General features: G+C 41.3%; 1 pseudogene; it reads left to right on the plus strand.

Moving 5' to 3' along the window:
* Positions 1–13,541: 13,541 nt before the first annotated feature.
* On the plus strand, positions 13,542–16,419 carry LOC132682316 (pleckstrin homology domain-containing family B member 2-like; annotated as a pseudogene).
* Positions 16,420–22,453: the final 6,034 nt, after the last annotated feature.

The following is a 22,453-nucleotide window of genomic DNA, read 5'->3' on the forward strand; positions in this document are numbered from 1 at the left end:
GCTGGAGCAGTGACAGGGAAAGGCTGAGTGCAGATAATGTGCCAGATCCTAGCCTCTCTAGGCTGGAACATGTGACCTACAATGCTGTAACCTGGCCTCTGTAGCTGCCTAGGACCAGACCCAGTACACCCCCCACCAAGGTTCCCTGGGAAACGTGCCATCCCTGAGTGCATCAGAGGAAGACAGGAGGGATGTGTTCTTTGTCCAGCTCTCCTGTCCTTCCAGATGGCCTCTGAGAAGATCCAAATTGCCAGGTTCTGATGCACTCATGAGACTTACTAGCTGCAGGATCCTGCATATAACTTACTATTTTTCAGTCTCAATTTCCTCATCTTTAAAACTGAGGTGACAAGACTACATATTTCCTGGGATTGTGGGAGAGCTAACGGAGTTTCAGGCATCTTCAGAGCAGTGTCTGCACACACATGCTTAGCAGCATTACTAATTTGTGTATTGAGCACTCACAGTTTGTGTGGCAGCATACAATGGGCAGAAGAGTAAAAGTCCTGGCACATGTCCTTAGAGCTTAGCTTAAAGGTTATGAGACTAGCCCTCAGGTAGCAATGCCAAACACCACCATCATAAACCAGTTAGCGCTATGTGGCCTTACTGTGGGGCCAGCTTTCATTCACTTTTTCAGGAGCTCTGTAAGGGGTGGAATTTTATGGGTGCAGTAGGAAGAGTGACTTGCTTGAGGTGGCCCACTATATAAGTGGGAGAAGCCAGTCTGTGTTAGCCAGAGTCCATGCTGACTCAGCTCTCTTCCCATGGTAATGTCTGTGGTTCTCATGGCCCTGGGGAACCATCCAGACACGGATGATGATACACCGTTATTTACCCAGAGCTGGCTCCTCCAAGGGACAGGGACACAAGTGACTAGGTGTCTGAAGCTCGGGTTTGGCCTTGGAGGATGCACCTCAGGTTTAAAGTGTTGTGAGGTCAGTAATCTTGGTGGATGTGATGTTGCCTATAATTGCTGATTTGTAAAAGCTATCGTATTTTAGAGGGACTCAGAGCCATCCATGCACTGGACATGCCCACCCATCCCGCCTCAGTTGTATGACTTTCCCTCATCCCTGTCCCAGTCACAAGGCCATCTTTCTGTTCCTCACACACTTAAGGACTGTTTCAGATTTCTGCTTAAGTGTTTCCTCTTTATTGTCTGATTCCCCACACTGCCTTGTTTTAATTCTCTTGCTTGCACTAAGTACCATTGATGTTTATCTTGTTTGTTCACAGATTGTTGGTCTCTCTTCAGTGTACTCTAAGGCCATGAGAGCAATGACCTGGTTGAGCTCTCCTCCTCTGTGGCCCTGGTGCTTAGCATAGTACCTGGCATGTAGTGGGTACCTCGTAAGTCCTTGAGAAAGGGTAAAGAAGTGAGAGGTGCCCCAACAGTGTCTCTGTTAACTGCAGAAGTTTATTTTCCAACCTTATACAGGTGCCCAGCAAACAGAGCAGATAAAAGCTCTGGTTGGTTTAAAGGGAGGTGATGGTGGGGCAGGGGGAATCCAGAGGCCCCTTTTCTCTCCAGCTTGTCCCATAGGCAGCCCCTGAGGCTCCCTGTACAAACTGCTTACCTCAAAGAGCAGTTTAAGAACTACTAATCTGGTCCAACTTCCTTATTTCCTGGAGGATAAAGGCACAGAGAGGTGAGGAGATGTGCCCAAGTCCACACAGTGAGATGCAGGCCTGTAAGAAAGCTGAGTTCCCTGACCTTGACCGGAGACACTTTCTGTTCTCCTCAATCACAAACCCAGATTGATGTTGCCCACCTTCATCTTAGACAAGCCATCTGGTCTGGGGCCACCTTTGTGTCAGCTATACCCACACCTGTCCCAGTCTCCAGTTCTCAGACAGAAGCCTGAGATAAGCCCCAACCCAGCCTTCTGTGGAAATATGCTCCAAAATGCATCCTTGGTGAAGAATAATGATTCAGGAGAAATACTGTTTGCACTGTGAGCCCTACAGAAGGCTTTATTTCTGCCCAGATGATCAGTGTGGCCCTGTCTACTATACTGAGCCAAGCTGACTGTTCCCAAAAGAACCTCAGTGCATCCATTTCCTTCTACTTCACAAAAAATTTCCAGGAACTTGTGTAATCTCTTATTACAGGTAACAATTGCCAATTTAAATTCAATCAGCATTAGTGCAAAAGGGGCTTAACACCAAGTTTGTCAGTCACATCTACCAAGGTGTGAACACATGAAGGTTATGGGGTTTCACCAAAGAGCAAGGCCTCAAGATAGAAAAAACAAAACAAAACAAAACAAAAACAAAAACAACAAAAACAAAAACAAAAAAAAACAACCAGCTTTCCCATAAGAACCTCAAAGCTAGGGAGATTTTCAGGCTTTTATTTCTGAAACTCAGACCTGGTCTATCACTCGGTCCTCTCCCAGATTCCAGAGGAGAGCAGCTGAGGCTGTAGGCAGCCAGCTAAGTGCATCTTCAATTTCCCTTTTAGTCTCTCTCAGTTGTTGGCTTCATTGTTAGCAGCAATGAGATCTGGCTCCCACTCCACACACAGGGAGAGAAGTGGTGAACTTTTGGCAGAGGTTCTAGGATGGATGCCTTTTTGTTATGATAACTGATCTATTGAATCATGAGCCTCTGAACTTGGTGGACCTAGTAAGCGTCAGTCCAGCTTCTTCCGGTGTTCCTGATGGCTGGGCCCTGATGCCAGAGAGTGACAGTGAAAATAAGAGAAGGACCTTGATCATTTCAAGTCACAGTGCCATGATGATGATGGTGATAATTATATGATAGTAATGATGGTGATGGTGATGATAATGAAAGTGATTATCATGGTGGTGCTGGTAGTGATGGTCATGGTGATCATGATGGTAATGATGATAATGATGGTGGTAACGGTAATGGTGATTATGATAGTGATGATGATAGTGGTGATGCTGCTGCTGACCATTTCTTGGGGACTTGATTTTTTCTAGACATTGTATGAACATTATTTCATCTGACCCATCAATAATTCTGTGAAGTATCTGTTATTATTAACTCAATAGATAGGGAGATTGAAGCTATAACAGACCTAATTTCCCAAAGTTATTCTTCTATTAAGAGACCGCGATGTGATTTAAATTCAGGCCCATCTAAAGGCTGTGACTTCCTTCCTTCCTTTCTTCCTTTTTCTTTCTTTCTTTTCTTTCTTTTCTTTCTTTCTTTCTTTCTTTCTTTCTTTTTCTTAAATTTTCTTTAAATCCAAGTTAGTTAACATATAGTGTAATAATGGTTTCAGGAGTAGAATGTAGTAATTCATCATTTACATATAACACTCAGCACTCATCCCAACGAGCACCCTCCTTAATGCCCATCCCCCACTTAGCCCATCCCCCCAACCAAGACCCCTCCAGCAACCCTCACTGTGTTCCCTGTATTTAGAAGTCTCTAATGATATACCTCTCTCTCTGTTTTTATCTTATTTTTCCTTCTCTTCCCTTATGTTCATCTGTTTTGTTTCTAAAATTCCACATTTGAGTGAAATCATATGATATTTGTCTTTCTCTGACTGACTTATTTTGCTTGGCATAATAGATTCTAGTTCCATCCACTTTGTTGCAAATGGCAAAAATTCATTCTTTTTGATCACCAAGTAATATTCCATTGAATGTATATGCCACATCTTCTTTATCCATTCAGCAGTCAATGGACATTTGGGCTCTTTCCATAATTTGGCTATTATTGATAGTGCTACTATAAACTGGGGTGCATGTGCCCCTTCGAATCAGCATTTTTGTATCCTTTGGATAAATTCCTAGTAGTGCAAGTGCTAGGTCATAGAGTAGCTCTATTTTTAATTTTTAGAAGAATATCCATACTGTTTTCCATAGTGGCTGTACCAATTTGCATTCCCACCAACAGGGCAAAAGTATTTCCCTTCCTCTGTCTCCTTGCCAATATCTGTTGTTTCCTGAGTTGTTCCTTTTAGCCATTCTGAAAGGTGTGAAGTGGTACCTCATTATGGTTTTGATCTGTATTTCCCTGATGATAAGTGATGTTGAGCATCTTTTCATGTGTCTGTTAGTCATCTGGATGTCTTCTTTTTAAAAGTGTCCATGTCTTCACAGGATACAAAATTAATGTACAGAAATCAGTTGAATTTTTATACACCAATAATGAAGCAACACAAAGGCAAATAAAGAAACTGATCCCATTCACAATTGCATCAAGAAGCATAAAATACCTAGGAATAAACCTAACCAAAGATATAAAGGATCTGTATGCTGAAAACTATAGAAAGCTTATGAAGGAAATTGAAGAAGATTTAAAGAAATGGAAAAACATTCTGTGCTCATTGATTGGAAGAATAAATATTGTTAAAATGTCAATACTATCCAAAGCTATATACACATTCAATGCAATCCCAATCAAAATTGCACAGCATTCTTCTTCAGGCTAGAACAAGCAATCCTAAAATTTGTATGGAACCACAAAAGACCCCGAATAACCAAAGGAATATTGAAGAAGACCAAAGCTGGAGGCATCACAATTCCAGTCTTCAGTCTCTACTACAAAGCTGTAATCATCAAGACAGTATGGTATCAGCACAAAAACAGACACATAGACCAATGCAATAGAATAGAGACTCCAGAATTGGACCCACAAAAGTATGGCAAGCTAATCTTTGACAAAGCAGGATGGAATATCCGATGGAAAAAAGACAGTCTCTTTAACAAATGATGCTGGGACAACTGGACAGCAACATGCAGAAGGATGAACCTACACCACTTTCTGACACCACACACAAAAATAAACTCAAAATGGATGAAGAACCAGAATGGGAGACAGGAAACCATCAAAACCCTAGAGGAGAAACAGGAAAAAAACCTCTCTGACCTCAGCTGCAGCAATTTCTTACTTGACACATCTCCAAAAGCAAGGGAATTAAAAGCAAAAATGAACTATTGGGACCTCATGAAGATAAAAAACTTCTGCACAGAAAAGGAAACAATCAACAAAACTAAAAGGCAGCTGATGGGATGGGAAAAGATATTTGCAAATGACATATTGGATAAAGGGCTAGTATCCAAAATCTATAAAGAACTCACCAAACTCCACACCCAAAAAACAAATAATCCAGTGAAGAAATGGGCAGAAGACATGAATAGACACTTTTCTAAAGAAGACATCCAGATGGCCAACAGGCACATGAAAAGATACTCAATGTCACTCCTCATCAGGGAAATACAAATCAAAACCACATTGAGATACCACGTCATGCCAGTCAGAGAGGCTAAAATGAACAAATCAGGAGACTATAGATGCTGGAGAGGATGTGGAGAAATGGGAATCCTCTTGCACTCTTGGTGGGAATGCAAACTGGTGCAGCCACTCTGGAAAACAGTGTGGAGGTTCCTCAAAAAATTAAAAATAGATCTACCTTATGACCCAGCAATAGCTCTGCTAGGAATTTACCCAAGGAATACAGGAGTGCTGATGCATAGGGGCACTTGTACCCCAATGTTTATAGCAGCACTTTCAACAATAGCCAAATTATGGAAAGAACCTAAATGTCCATCAACTGACGAATGGATAAAGAAGATGTGGTTTATATATACTATGGAATACTACTTGGCAATGAGAAAGAATGAAATCTTGCCATTTGCGGCAATGTGGATGGAACTGGAGAGTATTATGCTAAGTGAAATAAGCCATACAGAGAAAGACAGATATCATATGTTTTCACTTATATGTGGATCCTGAGAAACTTAACAGAAGACTGGGGTGGGGTGGGGGAGGAAGGGGGGAAAAGTTACAGAGAGGGAAGGAGGCAAACCATAAGAGACTCTTAAACACTGAGAACACACTGAGGGTTGCTGGGAGGTGGGGGAGAGGGGAAAGTGGTTGATGGGCATGGAGGAGGACACCTGTTGGGATAAACACTGGGTGTTGTATGGAAACCAATTTGACAATAAATTATATATATAAATTAAAAAAATAAAAGTGTCCATGTCTTTTGCCCATTTCTTCACCGGATTATTTGTTTTTTGGGGTGTTGAGTTTGATAAATTCTTAATAGATTTTGAATACTAAACCTTTATCAGATATGTAATTAGCAAAAATCTTCTCCCATTCCATTGGTTTCCTTTTAGTTTTGTTGATTGTTTCATTTGCTGTGTAGATGCTTTTTGTCTTGATGAAGTCCCAACAGTTCATTTTTGCTTTTGTTTCCCTTTTCTCCAGAGACATGTCTGGTAAGAAGGTGCCGCAGCCTAGGTCAAAAAGATTGATGCCTGTTCTCTCTCATAGGATTTTGATGGCTTCCTGTCTTACATTTAGGTCTTTCATTAATTTTGAGTTTATTTTTGTGTGTGGTGTAAGAAAGTGGTGTAGGTTCATTCTTCTGCATGTTGCTGTCCAGTTTTTTCAACACCATTTGCTAAAGAGACTGTCTTTTTTCCATTGGATATTCTTTCCTGCTTTGTTGAAGATTAGCTGGCCATACGTTTGTGGGTCCATTTCTGGGTTCTCTATCTGTTCCATTGATCTATGTGTATGTTTTTGTGCCAGTACCATAATGTCTTGATGATTACAGCTTAAAATTTGTTTAATGTTTATTTGTTTTTGAGGGGGGGGGGGGGGGGAGGGCAGACCACAGAATCCAAAGCAGGCTCCATGCTCCAAGCTGTCAGCACAGACCCCTATGCGGGGCTCAAACTCATGAACAATGAGATCATGACCCGAACTGAAGTCAGACATTTAACCTACTGAGCCACCCAGACACCCCTGATTACGGTTTTATAATACAGATTGGAGTCTGGAACTGTGATGCGTCCAGCTTTGGTTTTCTTTTTCAGGATTGCTTTGGCTATTCAGGTGTTTTGCAGTTCCATACAAATTTTAGAATTGTTTGTTATTGCTTGGTGAAGAATGCTGGTATTATATTTTAGGGATTGCATTGAATGTGTAGATTGCTTTAAGTAGTATCGACATTTTAACAATATTTGTTCTTCTGATCCATAAGCATGGAATGTTTTTCCATTTCTCTGTGCTTCTTCCACTTCTTTCTATGTAATTTGATCTATCCCACATCTCTGCCTTGTCTTTGTCTCAGAAACCACCTGGGAGGTGGACTGTGCAAGAGTGTGTGTCCAGGGTCTCTTTCCATTGTTTTCATGCAGTGGCTTGAAATCATTTTGGAGTTACTTGCTATGTTTAAGCTTTAATGAAACGTAGACCCATTTTTCCTGAAAACAGCAGCAACAATAATAAAAAAAAAACATACACATGAAGCCAACGCTGTATATCCAATTTGGGGGACAAAGTAGGCAGCAGTCACATCTCCAGTTTATATTCCTGATCATAGGCATGCTCACAGTTCCCATCCATCTTGTTACTTCCAGCATCAAAGAGGCAAAATCAAATGTGTTCACCTACCCCATAAGCACAAACTTGTCTTGAATGTGCCAAGAGGCAAATCTGCCTACAAAAGCCACAACCAGACAGCTGGGGGTGGGGCTCATGCAGATAGGTGTATTGATTGGACACAATTTGGAGAATGCTTCTCATGCAGAGGGGCACCATGCTCTGATTGGGGCACCCCTTTGAAGTGCCCTGTTGAGGATGGGCCATATCCCTCAGGGGTTTTCCCTATCCTGACAATGCTAGGTAGGATCCAGGAAAGGAAGGCCATTGGCAGAGGATTTGGGGCAGGCAGTCACAGGCCACATCCCTGTGTTTTGCCTCCCCTCCTTACATCCTGCCTTCCTGGAAGTGAGTGAGGACACTAGGACGTCTGTATACTGTTGGCTGAAAGCTGCCTTGCAGTGCTTCTAACATCTGGGTTATAGAATGTTACCAGGTAGACATGATTTTATTAAAATACTCTGCCCTCCTATAAGCATATTTATTTCATTTCAGCTTATAGGAGCAGGTTTCCTGTTGTTTTGCTTCTGAGACAGAGAAGGCTTCTGGAAACAGGGTCTTGTTTTATATTAAACACAATGGCTGCCAGAGTTGCTGGGTCTGCCAAGTTGACCCAGCATCAGTTTGATGTCGGAAGCCATGTTTCTTGCATTTCTCAGAACACAGGCCACTCCATGGCTTAAAGTTCATCCTTACCTTGGACTCTGTGGGGATTAGGAGGGATAGAGGCTTCAAAACCTGATGTGGGTACTTCAGGAATTGGGGAGAGAGGAGATGTATGGGATGAGACACATCCTGTGCTGGATGCTGAGCACCTGGAGGACCAGCATTTTGCATTTCAGCACTTTGCATAATGAAAGAAACACAGCACTATCCAACAACTGTGAATACATGAAGCTCTTTTCTGTGGTATAGTCCTTTAAGCCTTGGTGTTCCCACAGAGACTGCCAAAGGGCTTCCTGGCTAGGGCAGCTCTAGGGAAAGAGAAGAGGATGCCTGACCTATATATGAGTTCTGTGTCCATGCTGGGGCTTACAGTTTGATCCCAGACCACTTTCTTTATATCTAATTTTCAGCTGAAGTAAGGCAAGGTTATTAAAATTTATGAATTGCTCTAGAGTCTAGAGCCACCAGAGCTTCTCAGAACTGCCACTTATCATGTGAAAACTTGTCTAGTAAAAGCAGGCCTCTCATGGAAAAACCTTACTCCTCAGTGACCCAGATTCACAGCCCACCTGCCTGGGAAAGGAGCTTATGTTACAGTTGGCAAGGCTATTTCCTATAAGATGAACACCAATCAGCCACCCACTCCGTCTAGAGTCAGAGGAGGAGTTGTGGGGTGTGAAGTGGCAGCCCTCCACTGCTCTATCCCCAGGACATCAGCCAGGTGGGATGAATATTGGGACCTGGTGACAAGATGAAGGCGATCTTTGACCTCCAAGTTCTTCATGCAAGAACTTAACAGGCATTGGTGACAGATGAGAAGAGATTGCTGATGTTTCAACTGTTGACATCATCTTGGATCTCTTGCAGGCTACTGTCATTTATGTCTTATGTGCATTCTTTTAAAAAAAATTTTTTAACGTTTATTTATTATTGATAGAGAGACACAGATTGTGAGCAGGGGAGGGGTAGAGAGAGGGGGAAACATAGAATCCAAAGTAGGCTCCAGGCTCTGAGCTGTCAGCACAGAGTCCGACGCGGGGCTTGAACTCACAAACTGCGAGATTGTGACCTGGGCCGAAGTTGGTTGCTTAACCAACTAAGCCACCCAGGCTCATTCTGGATTTGCATCACTGAGATATCTCCCTCAGGATCAGCAATGTCTGTTAGAGGTTGGAGCTGTCCTCTTCACTATGGAGCTGCCTGTTCCAGAACAGGTAGAGGATGGGGTTTGATACACACTACACCTCACTGCCTTTTTGGAGGGCCCTGTGCTCTGAGCATGGTGCACATTGAGCAATGGAAGGACATTCAGGTTTAGGACAGCGGAATGCCCCAACATTCTTAACAGATTTCCTGGGGCCATATCCTCCATCCTAGGTCTGCTTAAGGACAAAATAAATAAATAAATAAATAAATAAAGCTCTCCAAAATAAATACATTTCATTTAAATTTACCCAGCATAGAGAGAGGGAAGGAGGAGCAGAAACAGACTGAAGTCAGAGGGGCAACCCAGGCCAGACGGTATACAGCCTTGCAGTACCTTGAAGTTGAGACCTGAGATTAGCGTATTTGGCCATAGAATTACAAGGGAATTTCTTTTTGATTTCCTTCATGCCTTCCATCTAGGGCTTCAGTTCTGGAAGCAGAGAACAGGCATCCCCTTTGGGTTCCACAGTGTGTGAGACTAAAGGGCGTGAATAAATGGCCAAGGTCTTCAGAGTTCCAGAGTTGTGACAGCTGATGACAAGCTCAGAGTCATAAATCCATGGCCTGGAACAGATTTTAAAGGGTGGAGAAAGCAGACTGACTTTAGAGTTAGAATGCCTGGGTTGATGCCTTGGCATTGTTGGGCACCGGCTGTGTAACACCAGGCAAATTGCTTAGCCTCTCTGAGGCCTAGATTTCCCAACAATAAAATTAAAATAGTAATACCAGCCTTCTTCAACAGGTTTCTTGACAGGATCAAATAGAATTAATGTATATGTGCTTAGATACTTTAAAGGGCTAAAGTATTCTAAAATATTGTCACTACTTTTCAAGTCCCAGGCTCCTGAAACCCAACATTTTAAAGCCTCTTTTGGACTGCCTGAACAAAAGAAAACTTTCCTGAAACTGGCATACTGAATCTGGCAGGAAGAGGCTGACAGTGGCTGGGCAAGTTTCAGCACATTTCAGTTGACACATGGGGTCTTGTATGTAGGAAGATGCTCAATGCCTGCTTTTAGACTCCACTGAGGATAGAACTGGAGGAAACAGATTAAAATTACAGGAGGGAGTATGTGGGATAAACAATTATAATACAGCATTGTCAATAAAGGTGTGAACCATAAGAGAGCTGATCCAGGAGCTTGTGGAGCTTTTCTTGTGTGTCTGTAAAAGGGAGAAAGCAATTTCCTTGGAAGTAGAAAAAGATAAATGACTACCCACTGGCCACATTTCAGCCAAGGATTCCTAAAGCAGAGGAAGATGCTTAATGAGAAACGATTTAGTTGTTTGCAAGGCTTATTTTAACTCATTGTATTCAAATTTACTTTGCTTTCTTTTCAAAGGAAACTTATGGTCACCCAGTTTCATTGATTCACATCTTTAGGTCAATAAATTATTCCAAAGTTCTAGTCCAGTGATTTTCAGTCTTGGTGATGCAACAGAATCACTTAAGCAAATAGATGATAGATAGATAGACAATAGATCAATAGGTGGATAAATAGATATTTGCATGGCATCCCCAGACCTCTTGAGTCAGAATCTTCTAGAATCTGGGCTCAAGTATCAATATATTCCTAAAGCTCCACAGGTCACCCTGAAACATGGCTCAAGTTGAGGACCACAAATGCCTTTCAAATCCTTCATTCTGCAATGCCAACATTGTAACCCTTGAACTCAGTTGTTTTAGAATTGTGTACTGCATTTTTGAACTGACTTTAAATACTGTTTTGGGGGGAAAGGCATGCACTCTTTCAAAGCAAGACTTGATTCTAAACTTGATTCTATAAATTTTATCAGGGACACCTGGGTGGCTCAGTCGGTTGGGTGTCTGACTTTGGCTCAGATCATGATCTCACAGCTCTTGAGTTCAAGTCCCATGCTGGGCTCTATGCAGACAGCTCAGACTCTGGAGCCTGCTTTGGATTCTGTGTCTCCCTCTCTCTGCCCCTTCCCCATTCATGCTCTCTCTCTGGCTCTCAAAAATGAATAAATGTTAAAAAATTTTTTTTTAATTTTATCAAAAAACCCATCTAGTTTCATGGTGATTCTATATAACTGATGGATAAGGGAAGATCTTGTATTTGGAGGAAGAAAACCCTTCTGACTGTAAAGGGCTGTTATGAAGAAGTCATTTCACTCCCTCTGTGTTCCAGCCTGGGGCACATGTGGGGGTTAGGGCTAGGTGGTGAAGATATCTGTGTCTTTTGGCTTGAAATTCACTGGGTAGAAGCCAGTTTCCACTTATGTAGATGACAACCAAAGGAGATGAAAGGAATGAAGAAAGCTGAGAAGTCTAATGGGAAGAACAGAAAAAGATGCTGGAGTTTCATCTCTGACAAACTTTAAGTTAAAAGTCTCTTCAAAAAGGTCTTGGGGAAGTTGTAATTAAGGCTCCTCATACCAAGCTGTCAGGAGCTTCACCTTACTCTTCTCTGGGGTTCTATATGGACTCCCAGGAGGTTTGCATGACCAAGACAACATTGCAGGTGAATGCATACTGTTTTTACCATGCAAAGAGGACTCATTGTTAACAGTTCAAGATTGTAAGAAAAATTTTTATTGTTCCTCAGGTTTTGCATACCATTTTCCACATAATAACTAGGTAAGACTTGAAATTACTTTTTAAGGAGAATTTTTTCCTATATAAAAAGGAAACATTTTCCTGAGAGTTTGTGTTACACACATATGCTCACATTCTTGAAAGCTGACATTGTGTGGCATTCCCAAACCAAGCCTGTGAGATGATGGTAGCGCTCCAGGGTTCGTGTACTCTTGAGTGCAGGTTTTTGGTGCCCAACCTAGGGGGTGCCATTCTCATACACCCAATGGCAATACATGTCCTACAGTTGCACACTGCCTAATACGCGCAACTGTAGGCATGTGCGGAGGTGCTGAAACTCCAGGGCAGAATAGGGGCATAGGGCTGGAATCAAGAAGGACAACGCACAGCAATCTTACCCAGACAGAGTGCTGTGTAAGAGTAAGTTCTGACCTTGCTGCTTTGAACCCTGGTCATGAAAGTCATCTATAGAAAGAGGGACATCTGGAATGATGTCAGCATTATGGCAGTGTAGGTCATTTTTCTTTTCTTTCCCCCTTTTAAGCAACTAAGTAGATAATCACTATGAACTCAAAACCCTCAACATCTATGCCAAAGGACCTGGGAGGACTCCTGCCCACCTATGCATTGAAAAATAAACAAAGAAGACCTCAGTAAGGGTTGCAGATCCAAGGGAGTCAGGGAAAATTCCCCACCCTCACTCACCAAAGTGGGGCAGGTGTGGGGCGTGGAGAAACTGGAAGGTGCTGACGTGGGCAGATACTCACTGGTGAGACAGAATTTGTGGAGGTACAGCCTGTCTGAGGGGGAGATTCAAGCAAGATAGAGATGAGTTTGGATGCTGAGGAGAGGCAAGAACTCCAGAGCCACTCTCCTCCCCAGGATGACACTGCACAGGGCTAAGCTGTCCTTCTGTGGAGGAGGTGGAAAGCAGGGAATGAATGCCTGGGTATCCCAGTTGTGGGGGTTGCAGCTGGAGAAAACCCATTTTTATCTTCAGAAGTACCCTGATTTCTGAGGTAGGGCCCTTATGATTGGGAGAGGGAGAAAAGGAAGGAAACATCTTAAATACCAAAAGATATTAAAGGAAGTTGGTTCCTGCTGTCTGCTTCAGAACTTCAGCAGGAAGTCCTCCACAGGAAAACTGCACTTAAGGATCTCTCCATCAAGTCCACAGGCACACCCAATGCCCTGAGTGCTAAATCCACGTCTCCCCCCATTGTTTGGCCAGCTCTCTCTGTATGCACTCCTGAGTGTGGCAGTGAAAACACGTTGGGTAATTGGATTGTTCTTAGGAAAAATGGACCACTACCTGTGGGCAAAGTAAAAACCACAAACTAGAGTTATAGTGCCACCTCTTGGAAAACAAGAGAGAGAGGTTTCCTGCAGCCAGCCTGATGAATTATAGGAAGAAGAAAAAAAAAACAAAGTTTAAGGATTTGGCCACAAAAGAGATCAAAAGAAGTGGAACACGTTTATCCATAATAAGCCTAGGAAACCCCAGAAAAGCAACACCAAGGAACAGTACCCCATGTGAATATAACCAGTAAAGATACTTCAAATGTGAAAGCAGCAATGCAGAAATACAAGGAACTTTAAAAATCTAGAAAGCAAGCCATTGCCAAAAGATACCAATAATTCTCTAACAATCGAGCCCAAAGACACTTTAATAAAGATCTAGCTAATAAAGAATTCAAAATAGTGTATTGAAGAAACTCAACAGGCTATAAGAAAACTTAGAAATACAGCTCAATGGCCCAGCCCTGCTTCAATGCTCCGCGGCTGCAGCCAGATAGTTTGCAGGTAGAAAGATGGTGTTTGTAAAGAGCGGATGGTTGCTGCGACAGAGTACTATTTTGAAGCATTGGGAGAAGAATTGGTTTGACCTGTGGTCAGATGGTTACCTGATCTATTATGATAACTAAACTTGGCAAAGTGTTGAAGACAAGGTCCACATGCCAGTGGACTTTATCAACATCTGCATGGGGCATGAGTGTCAGGATACTCAGCCTCCAGATGGGAAACCAAAAGACTGTACGCTGAAGATTGTTTGCTGAGATGGGAAAACCATGTGGCTTTGTGCAGAAAGCACAGAGTATTGTTTGGCCTGGAAATTTACACTCCAGGATTCCAGGACAAACACAGCTTATGTTGGCTCAGAAGTCCTGTATGATAAGACAGCCGTGACTTCTTCCCCACCTCCTCACACAGCCTATGGGACACTAACCTATGAGGCATATGGCTATGATCCATACAGTGGTGCATAGCCTCCAGGAACTCAAGCTATCTATTGTTCTTTATCCTGCCAGTACCCACATGAAGGACTTTATGGACAACAGCCTGCCAACCAAGTCATCATTTGGGAGTGGTATCGAGACAGCGACAGTGATCTGGCACTGGACATGGTGGCCAGAGCTGCCACTAGCATGGCCTTAGGCTCTCTGGTCTGGGTCTTCTAGAGTCCTTCAGATCTGGATGTGCATAGCTTCTGATACCATGTGTGCAATAATATAATTTGCAGGGCATTTCTGTTGGTGATAAATGTTTTTAATAATAGTTTAATTGTTCTTTTGAAAATGATGACATCATAGTTCTAACTAATCCATACACGTACTGTAGAGAAGGCTTCTGACTTGTGTTTAGCTAAAACATGGACTCTCTGGGGCACTGGCTCATTCCAGGAGTTTCTTTCTAGAACTCTTGGAATACGTTATTTTGGCTACACTTGTTTAGAATGGCATTTTCTTTTCAGAGTTAGGTATAGTGCTTAAGGGATAATTTAGTGTTCTGTTAATATATGGTGACACATGAGTGAGTGGTATGGCAAGGAGGACTACAGCTTCTTTCTGTTGAACATTGAACTTTGAAATCTCGGATCGGAGCTGGCTGCATGTAACTTCAGGAGTTGTGGGCTGGTAAGCAACCAGGAACTTCCCTGAGGCAGTGGGGTGGTATCCCCAGGACCTCTGGGGCCAGCAAGGCTGACTGCTCAGGATGATGGGGGAGGGTCAGCTCCCCTCCCCGCACCCCCCCGCCCTGCCTCCTCTTAGAATGATGCTTCTTCATTTTATTCTTTGTTTTTTTGGTAGTGATCCTTGGAAAATATCCCACATTAGGAATTGGCTTGAGCCTCAAAGTTTTATCCTTTAAAACTTGAAGAAGGCAAAACAGTTTCAAGTATGTGGAGGTAGATGTGCTTTATTCAGAGATGACCCTATGTTTTTAGTGTCTGCTTTGAGTATTTTTGTTGCCACATCAGCCTACTTATAGCTTTTTTTTCTACTTGTTGAGAAAGTGATATTAAAAGAGTGGTGAGGAAGTGGAATGAGAGCCATAGTTATAGTGTTACTGTGTCAGGCCTCTAGAGATTGCACTGTGCAGAGGGTGCTCTTTTCCTTTCTTCTGTCCTTCTGAAGAGCAGGTGTCCTGCTTTGTGCAGGACTGGGGCACTGTGACTCTCCCCCAAGCGCTGGGGTTCATGGAGCCCTGGTGGTGGCATAGTGGGGGCCCTTGGAACCATGGCTGTGGGGGAGACTCAGGTTATAGATGGGAAATGATGCCTAAGGACATGAATGGCCTTCTGTCAAGATATTACTAAACTTGACCAGGACATGGGCTTTGTTTTTATTCCTGATACAGAAGCTTAAACCATGTAATTTTGAGCCCCAGCTATGTGTGAAACTCTAGAAAACCCATAATCCTGCACTTCTGTTATTTCTTTATGCGAATTTGTAAAGCCCATAATTAATTCGGTCTTCTGTCCCGCAGGCTTTAAACAATGTACTTCTACCAAGGCAGTTTAGCACAGTAATAGTTCCTGCCCCAACATTCCAAAATACATTCCCTACTAGCACAAATTCTGTTTTTATTTTCTGTGGCCAGTTTTATAGGTCAACTGACTCCATCTCTGAGCAGACTTAAAGAGATCTCCATATGAAGCCATATGCCAAATGACCCTGATGGTGACCACAGTCAGGTCTGTTTTCCTGGGCAGTTCTGCTGAACTTACTGACACTGTAGAGTCTGTTTTTAGTTGAAAGGAGGTGCACTTGACTATCATCCTTTGGGATATTTGAGATGTTGGAAAATTGCCAGATGTGCTGTGTGACAATATTGGTTTTGATGATAAAAAATGTTGCTTTAATGATTTTACATCCTGTAGAGTAAGAATGGCTTTATTTATATGATAGTCATTATTAGAGCTGTATACTTTACTAACAAAATATTAAACAGTGTTTAATGTGGCATTAGGGTATTAATTTTGAACTTGGAGTTATTGGAACCACAGAGTACTTAGTTATGTCACTGAAATGCCTGGGAAGCAGAGTCCCCCTCTGACAGAAGGGAGAGGTATGAACTGAGTCTTGGGCACACGTGTGTGCACTCTGTTGGCTAGCCCTATTGGGCAGACATAGTTGAACCTGGAAATTCAGTGTTGCCAGTGACTTGATGCTGATAGGAAATGCATGGTAGGTATAAAGATGGGCTGAGAGATTTCATTTCCTTGGTCCAATTTCTGTAGATGCCAGCTTTGTAATCACCTCAATTTAGGTAATCCTAAATCAAGAAGTTAGTTGAGGTGGAAGAAACTTGTTCAGGTGTGAGTAAGCGTTTCACTTTCATGTGTACTTCAATATAATGTGCCTGGAAGAAGTTGGCCACTGACATTGCACACATGCCAAGCTGATTGGTTTTTTTAGTTACTGGAGTGAACTTCAGGATCCTAGATTGTAAAGAGAAGGGAAAGACCAGTGGCTGTGTTTCAGATGATCATCCTGAAACAGGCCAGACCTGGACCCAAGACCTGGATCATAAGAAGGAGTTCCTACAGTTGAAATGAACGGCCCAAGTTTATTTTCTACATCAGTTACGATCCTGTTTCATTTTTCTTTCTCCTTCCCAAGTTTATGTAGACACAGGCACGGAATGCAGTTCTATTTCCCACCTCCCCTAGAATTGATTTTCTGATTGCTTTCCTCTCATGTTCTCTAGTGCCCACAGAACCTATTTTTTCCTGTATATGCAAATTGTATGTTTAGAAGTGAAAATGTTAATACATTAAATGATTAACCTAAAAAAAAAGAAATACAGCCCAATGAGATTAGGAAAAAGATACAAGAACAAAATGAACTCTTTACAAAAGAGATTAAATAACCATCAAAAAACCAAACAGAAATCCTGAGGCTGAAGAATTCAATGAATGAGATGAAGAATGCAGTAGAGAGCCTCTGAGGTAGAGTAGAGCAGATGGAAGATAGAATAAGTGACTTGGAAGGAGAAATTTTGAAATAACAATATCAAGAAAAAGAAGAGAAAAGAATAAGAATGAGGGGTGCCTGGGTGACTCAGTCAATTAAGTGTCTGATTCTTGATTTTGACTCAGGTCATATTCTCATGGTTCATAAGATTGAGCCCCTCATCAGGCTCTACCCTGACGGTGCAGGAACTGATTGGGATTCTCTCTCTCCCCCTCCTTCTCTGCTCCTCCCCGATCATGCTCTCTTTCCCTCTCTTTCTATAAGTAAGTAAGTAAATTTAAAAAAAGGATAAGAATGAGCAAATGCCTTCCCCCACAAAACCTGTGTGATCAATGAGACTCAATCAAAAAGGCAAACATTTGAATAATTGGGATTCCAGAAGGAGAAGAGAGGGAGAAGAGAGCAGAACATTTATTTAAAGAAATAATAGCTGAAAACTTCCCTGGGGAAAGAGTGAAACATCGAAGTTCAAAAAGCTAATAGGTCAAACACAGGCAGCAAATTCCTTGACCTCAGCAGGGGCAACTTCTTACTAAGCATGTCACAAAAGGCAAGGGAAACAAAAGCAAACAAGAACTATTGGGACTTCATCAAGATAAAAAGCTTCTACACAGTGAAAGAAACAATCAGCAAAACTAAAAGGCAGCCTATGGAATGGGAGAAGATTTTTGCAAATGACATATATGATAAAGGGTTAGTATCCAAAATTTATAAAGAACTTATAAAATTCAACACCCCCAAAAAAAACAACCCAGTTAAGAAATGGGCAGAAGACATGAACAGACATTTTTACAAAGAAGCATCCAGATGGCTAAGAGACATAGGAGAAGATGCTCAACATCACTCATCATCAGAGAAATAGAAATCAAAACCACAATGAAATACCACCTCTCACTGGTCACAAAGGCTAAAATTAACCACTTGGCAAACAACAGATATTGACAAGGATGTGGAGAAAGGGGAACCCTATTGCACTGTTGGTAGGAATGCAAACTGGTGCAGCCATTATGGAAAACAGTATGGAAGTTCCTCAAAAAATTAAAAATAGAACTACCTTATGACCCATCAATTGCACTACTAGGAATTTATCCAAAGGATACAAAAATTCTGTTTCAAAGGGGCACATGCACCCCAATGTTTATAGCAGTGCTGTCAACAATAGCCAAATTATGGAAAGACCCAAAATGTTAATTGTCTGATGAATGTATAAAGAAGATGTGGTATACACACACGCGCGCACGTGCACATGCACACACACACACACACACACACACACACACAGTGGAATACTACTCAGTGATGAAAAAAATGAAATCTTGCCATTTGCAACAACGTGGGTGGAACTGGAGGTATGCTAATTGAAATAAGTCAGTCAGAGAAAGACAAATATCATATGATTTAACTCGTATGTGGAATTTGAGAAATTCAACAGGTGAACATAGAGTAAGTGAAGGAACAATAATATAAAAACAGAGAGGGAGGCAAACAGTACATTAAAATAATTCTTTTAATGTACTGTTGAATTTGATTTGCTTGAGATCTTGAGATCTTGAGATCTTGTTGAGAAATTCTGCACCCATGTTCATCAAGGATATTGGCTTGTAATTCATTTTAAAGTGGGGTCTTTGCCTGGTTTTGGAACCAAGGCAAATCTGGCTTTGTAGAATGAGTTTGGAAGTTTTCCTTCTATTTCTGTTTTTTGGAACAGTTTGAGAATAGGTATTAACTCTTCTTTAAATGTCTGGTAGAATTCCCCTGGGAAGTCATCTGGCCCAGGACTCTGGTTTCTTGGGCGATTTTTGACTACTGATTCAATTTCTTTGCCAGTTATGGAGTTTGTTCAAATTTTCTATTTCTTCCAGTTTCAATTTTGGTAGATTGTGAGTTTCTAGGAATTTGTCCATTTCTTCCATATTGCCTAGTTTGTTGGCATATAATTTTTCATAGTATTCTCTTATAATTGTTTGTATATCTGTCGTGTTGATTATGATCTCTCCTCTTTCATTCATGATTTTATCTCTTTGGGTCCTTTCTCTTCACTTTTTGGTAAGTCTGGCTAGGGGGTTATCAATTTTTTTAATTCTTTCAAAGAACCAGCTCTTAGTTTAACTGATATCTTCTACTTTTTTTTTGTTTATATATCATTTTTTTTCCTGCTCTAATCTTTATTATTTCCCTTCTTCTGCTGGCTTTATGCTTTGTTTGCTGTTCCTTATCGAGCTCCTTTATGTGTAAGGTTAGGTTGTGTATTTGGGATCTTTCTTGCTTCTTGAGATAGGCCTGAATTACAATATATTCCCTTGGGATGCCCAGGTGGCTCAGTCTGTTAAGCATCTGACTTCAGCTCAGGTCATGATCTCGTTGTTCATGAATTCGAGCCCTGTGCTGGGTTCTGTGCTGATAGTCTGCTTCAGATTTTGTGTCTCCCTCTCTCTCTGCCCCTACCCCACTCATGCTCTGGCTCTCTCTCTCTCTGAAAAATAAATAAACATTAAAAAAATTTATACAATATATTTGTCTTAGGATTGCCTTTGCTGCATCCCAAAGGGTTTAGACTGTCGTGTTTTCATTTTCATTTGCTTCCATGTATTTTTAAAAATTTCTTTAATTTCCTGGTTAACCAATTCATTATTTAGTAGGATGTTCTTTAACCTCCATGTATTTGTGGACTTCCCAAATGTTTTCTTGTGGACTTCATGTTTCATGGTGTTATGATCTGAAAATATGAATGGTATGATCTTGGTCTTTTTGTATTTGATAAGGGCTGATTTGTAACCCAATATGTGATCTATTCAGGAGAATGTTCCATGTGCTCTTGAGAAGAATGTGTATTTTGCTGCTTTAGGATGAAATGTTTTGAATATATCTACTAAGTCCATCTATTCCGGTGTGTGATTCAAAGTCATTGTTTCTTTGATTTTCTGCTCAGATGATCCATTCCTTGTTGTAAGTGGGTGTTAAAAGTCCCCTAATACTCTGGTATTATGATGAATGAGGTTCTTTATGTTTGTTACTAATTGATTTATATATTTAGTTGTGCCAAGTTGGGGGCATAAATATTTACAATTGTCAGATCTTCTTGATGGATAGACCCCTCAATTATGATGTAATGCCCTTCTTGTTACAATCTTTGTTTCAAAATCTAATTTTCTAATGTAAGTATGGCTACTCTGGCTTTCTTTTGATGTCTATCAGCATGATAGATGGTTCTCAATCCCTTCACTTTATATCTGCAGGTCTCTTTAGGTCTAAAGTGAGTCTTTTTTAGGTATAATGTAGATGGGTATTGCTTTTTTTTATCCATTGTGATACCCTATGTCTTTTAATTAGAGCTTTTATTCCATTTACATTCAGAGTGATTAGTGAAAGATATGAATTTGGTACCATTGTGTTAACCTATAGAGTTGGTGTTTCTGGTGATGCTCTCTGGCCCTTTATAGTCTTTGTTGCTTTGGTCTTTTTTTTTTTTTCTTCACTCAAAGAGTCCCCCTGAAAATTTCTTTCAGGCCTGGTTTAGTGTTCACAAATTCCCTTAGTTTTTGTTTGTCTGGGAAACTCTTTACCTCTCCTTCTATTCTGAATGGCAGCCTTGTTGGATAAAGAATTCTTGTCTGCATATTTTTCCTTTTCAGAATATTGAATATTTCCTGGCAATCCCTTCTGGCCTGCCAAGTTTCAGTGGACAGGTCTACTGCTGACCATATGTCTAGTCTACTCTTGTTGGTTAAGGACATTTTGTCCCTAGCTGCTTTCAGAATTCTCTTTATCTTTGTATTTTGTAAGGTTTCCTGTGATATGTTTTGGTGTTGACCTGCTTTTGTTGCTTTTGAGGGGATTTCCCTGTAATTCTTGGACTTCAATGCTTTTTTTCCTTCCACAGATTAAGGAGGTTCAAATAAACCTGCTTCTTTTCCCAGCTCTTCCTCTGGGACTCTTATGCTGTAGATATTATTGTGCTTTATGTAATAGCTGGGTTCTACCTTCATGATCTAATAGTTTTTGTTCCGCCTTCTTTTCAGCTTCATTGTTTTCCATAATTTTATGTTCTATCACCCATTCTCTTCTCTGCTTCTTCAATCCTTGTGACTATATATCCAGTAAGCTTTGCGTTTCAGTGATAGCTTTTTTTTTTTAATTTCGGCCTGACTAGTTCTTTTAGGTCTTTTATCTCTACAGCAAAGGTTTCTCTAGTGTCTTCTATGCCTTTCTCAAGCCCAGCTAGTATTCTTATGACTGCTTTTGTAAATTTTTGTTCAGATATATTGCTTATATATGTCTTGAGCAAATCCTTGGCTGTGATTTCTTCTTGACCTTTCTTTTGGGGAGAATTCCTCTATCTTATCATTTTGGCTAAGTTTCTGTCTTTTGTGTGTTTTAAAAGCTTGTTATGTTTCCTGAATCTGAGAGTACTGCTATATTAAAAGGGGCCATACACTGCCCAGGGCCTGGTACTTCAGGAAAGTGTTTCTGGTGTATGTTGTGTGCACTTCGCTGTTGTGTTTTGGCTGCTCTTTCCCACTGGTCAGTCCTCTGCAGAGCTCCTCCTAGCTTGCAGTGGGGAGTATTTGGAACTTTAATTAGGTATGTTTTAATTTGTTTGTTAAAATAAGCCTAGAAAAAAAGGCCTGATTTCCCCACTAAAAAAAAAAGAAAAAAAAATAAGGAAAGGAATGAAAAAAAACCTAAACAGACAATTAAAAAAAAAACAAGTATAAACCCGATTCATAAGAAAAAGTAAGGGAAAGAAAAAGAAAAGAAAACAGAACAGAAAGAAAAAAGAGAAAAGGGAAAAAAAGAGAAAAAAGGAAAAAAAAGAGAAAAGGAAATGAACAAACAAAAAACTGTAAGCCTGGTTTCAAAGGGGAAAAAAAAGAAGTAGAAGAAAAGAAAAAAAATTAAGCCTTGTCCTATTTCCACCAGAACTGCAGGTGATGCTTTGAAGCACTCTATGGTAGTAGACTTGGTGCATGCAGGGTGCTGCCTGTGCTGATCTTCTGGAGAAGTCTGCTGCACTGGCTAAGAGTCAGACCTGCCCCAGTAAATATGCAGTTGCCAGGCACAGGGGTTTGGGATTTGGTGTCAGCAGGTCCCACCTCCACTGAGGGCTGCTCTGTTGCTCTCTAAAGTCCCATCATGTTGGTAGTAAGGGGGGAAATGGCTCCACCTACTCTCTCCTCCTTGGACAGAGGATCTCACACCCATTCTGTTCAGTAAGCCCTCACAGAATAGCAAGGGCAGTCAGTGTGTCCTGATCCACATATTCGGCATGGGGCTGGGATTCAAAACTTGAAATCTTTACCTGGCACCACTTGGGCCCACCCCCCTCCTCCAGAGTAGAGCCTCCCCACAATGCGTCTGATGTCCTTTGTCCAAGAAAAAT

This window comes from Panthera onca, chromosome A1, assembly GCF_046562875.1.
Source record: "Panthera onca isolate mPanOnc1 chromosome A1, mPanOnc1 haplotype 2, whole genome shotgun sequence".
Lineage (NCBI taxonomy): Eukaryota > Metazoa > Chordata > Mammalia > Carnivora > Felidae > Panthera > Panthera onca.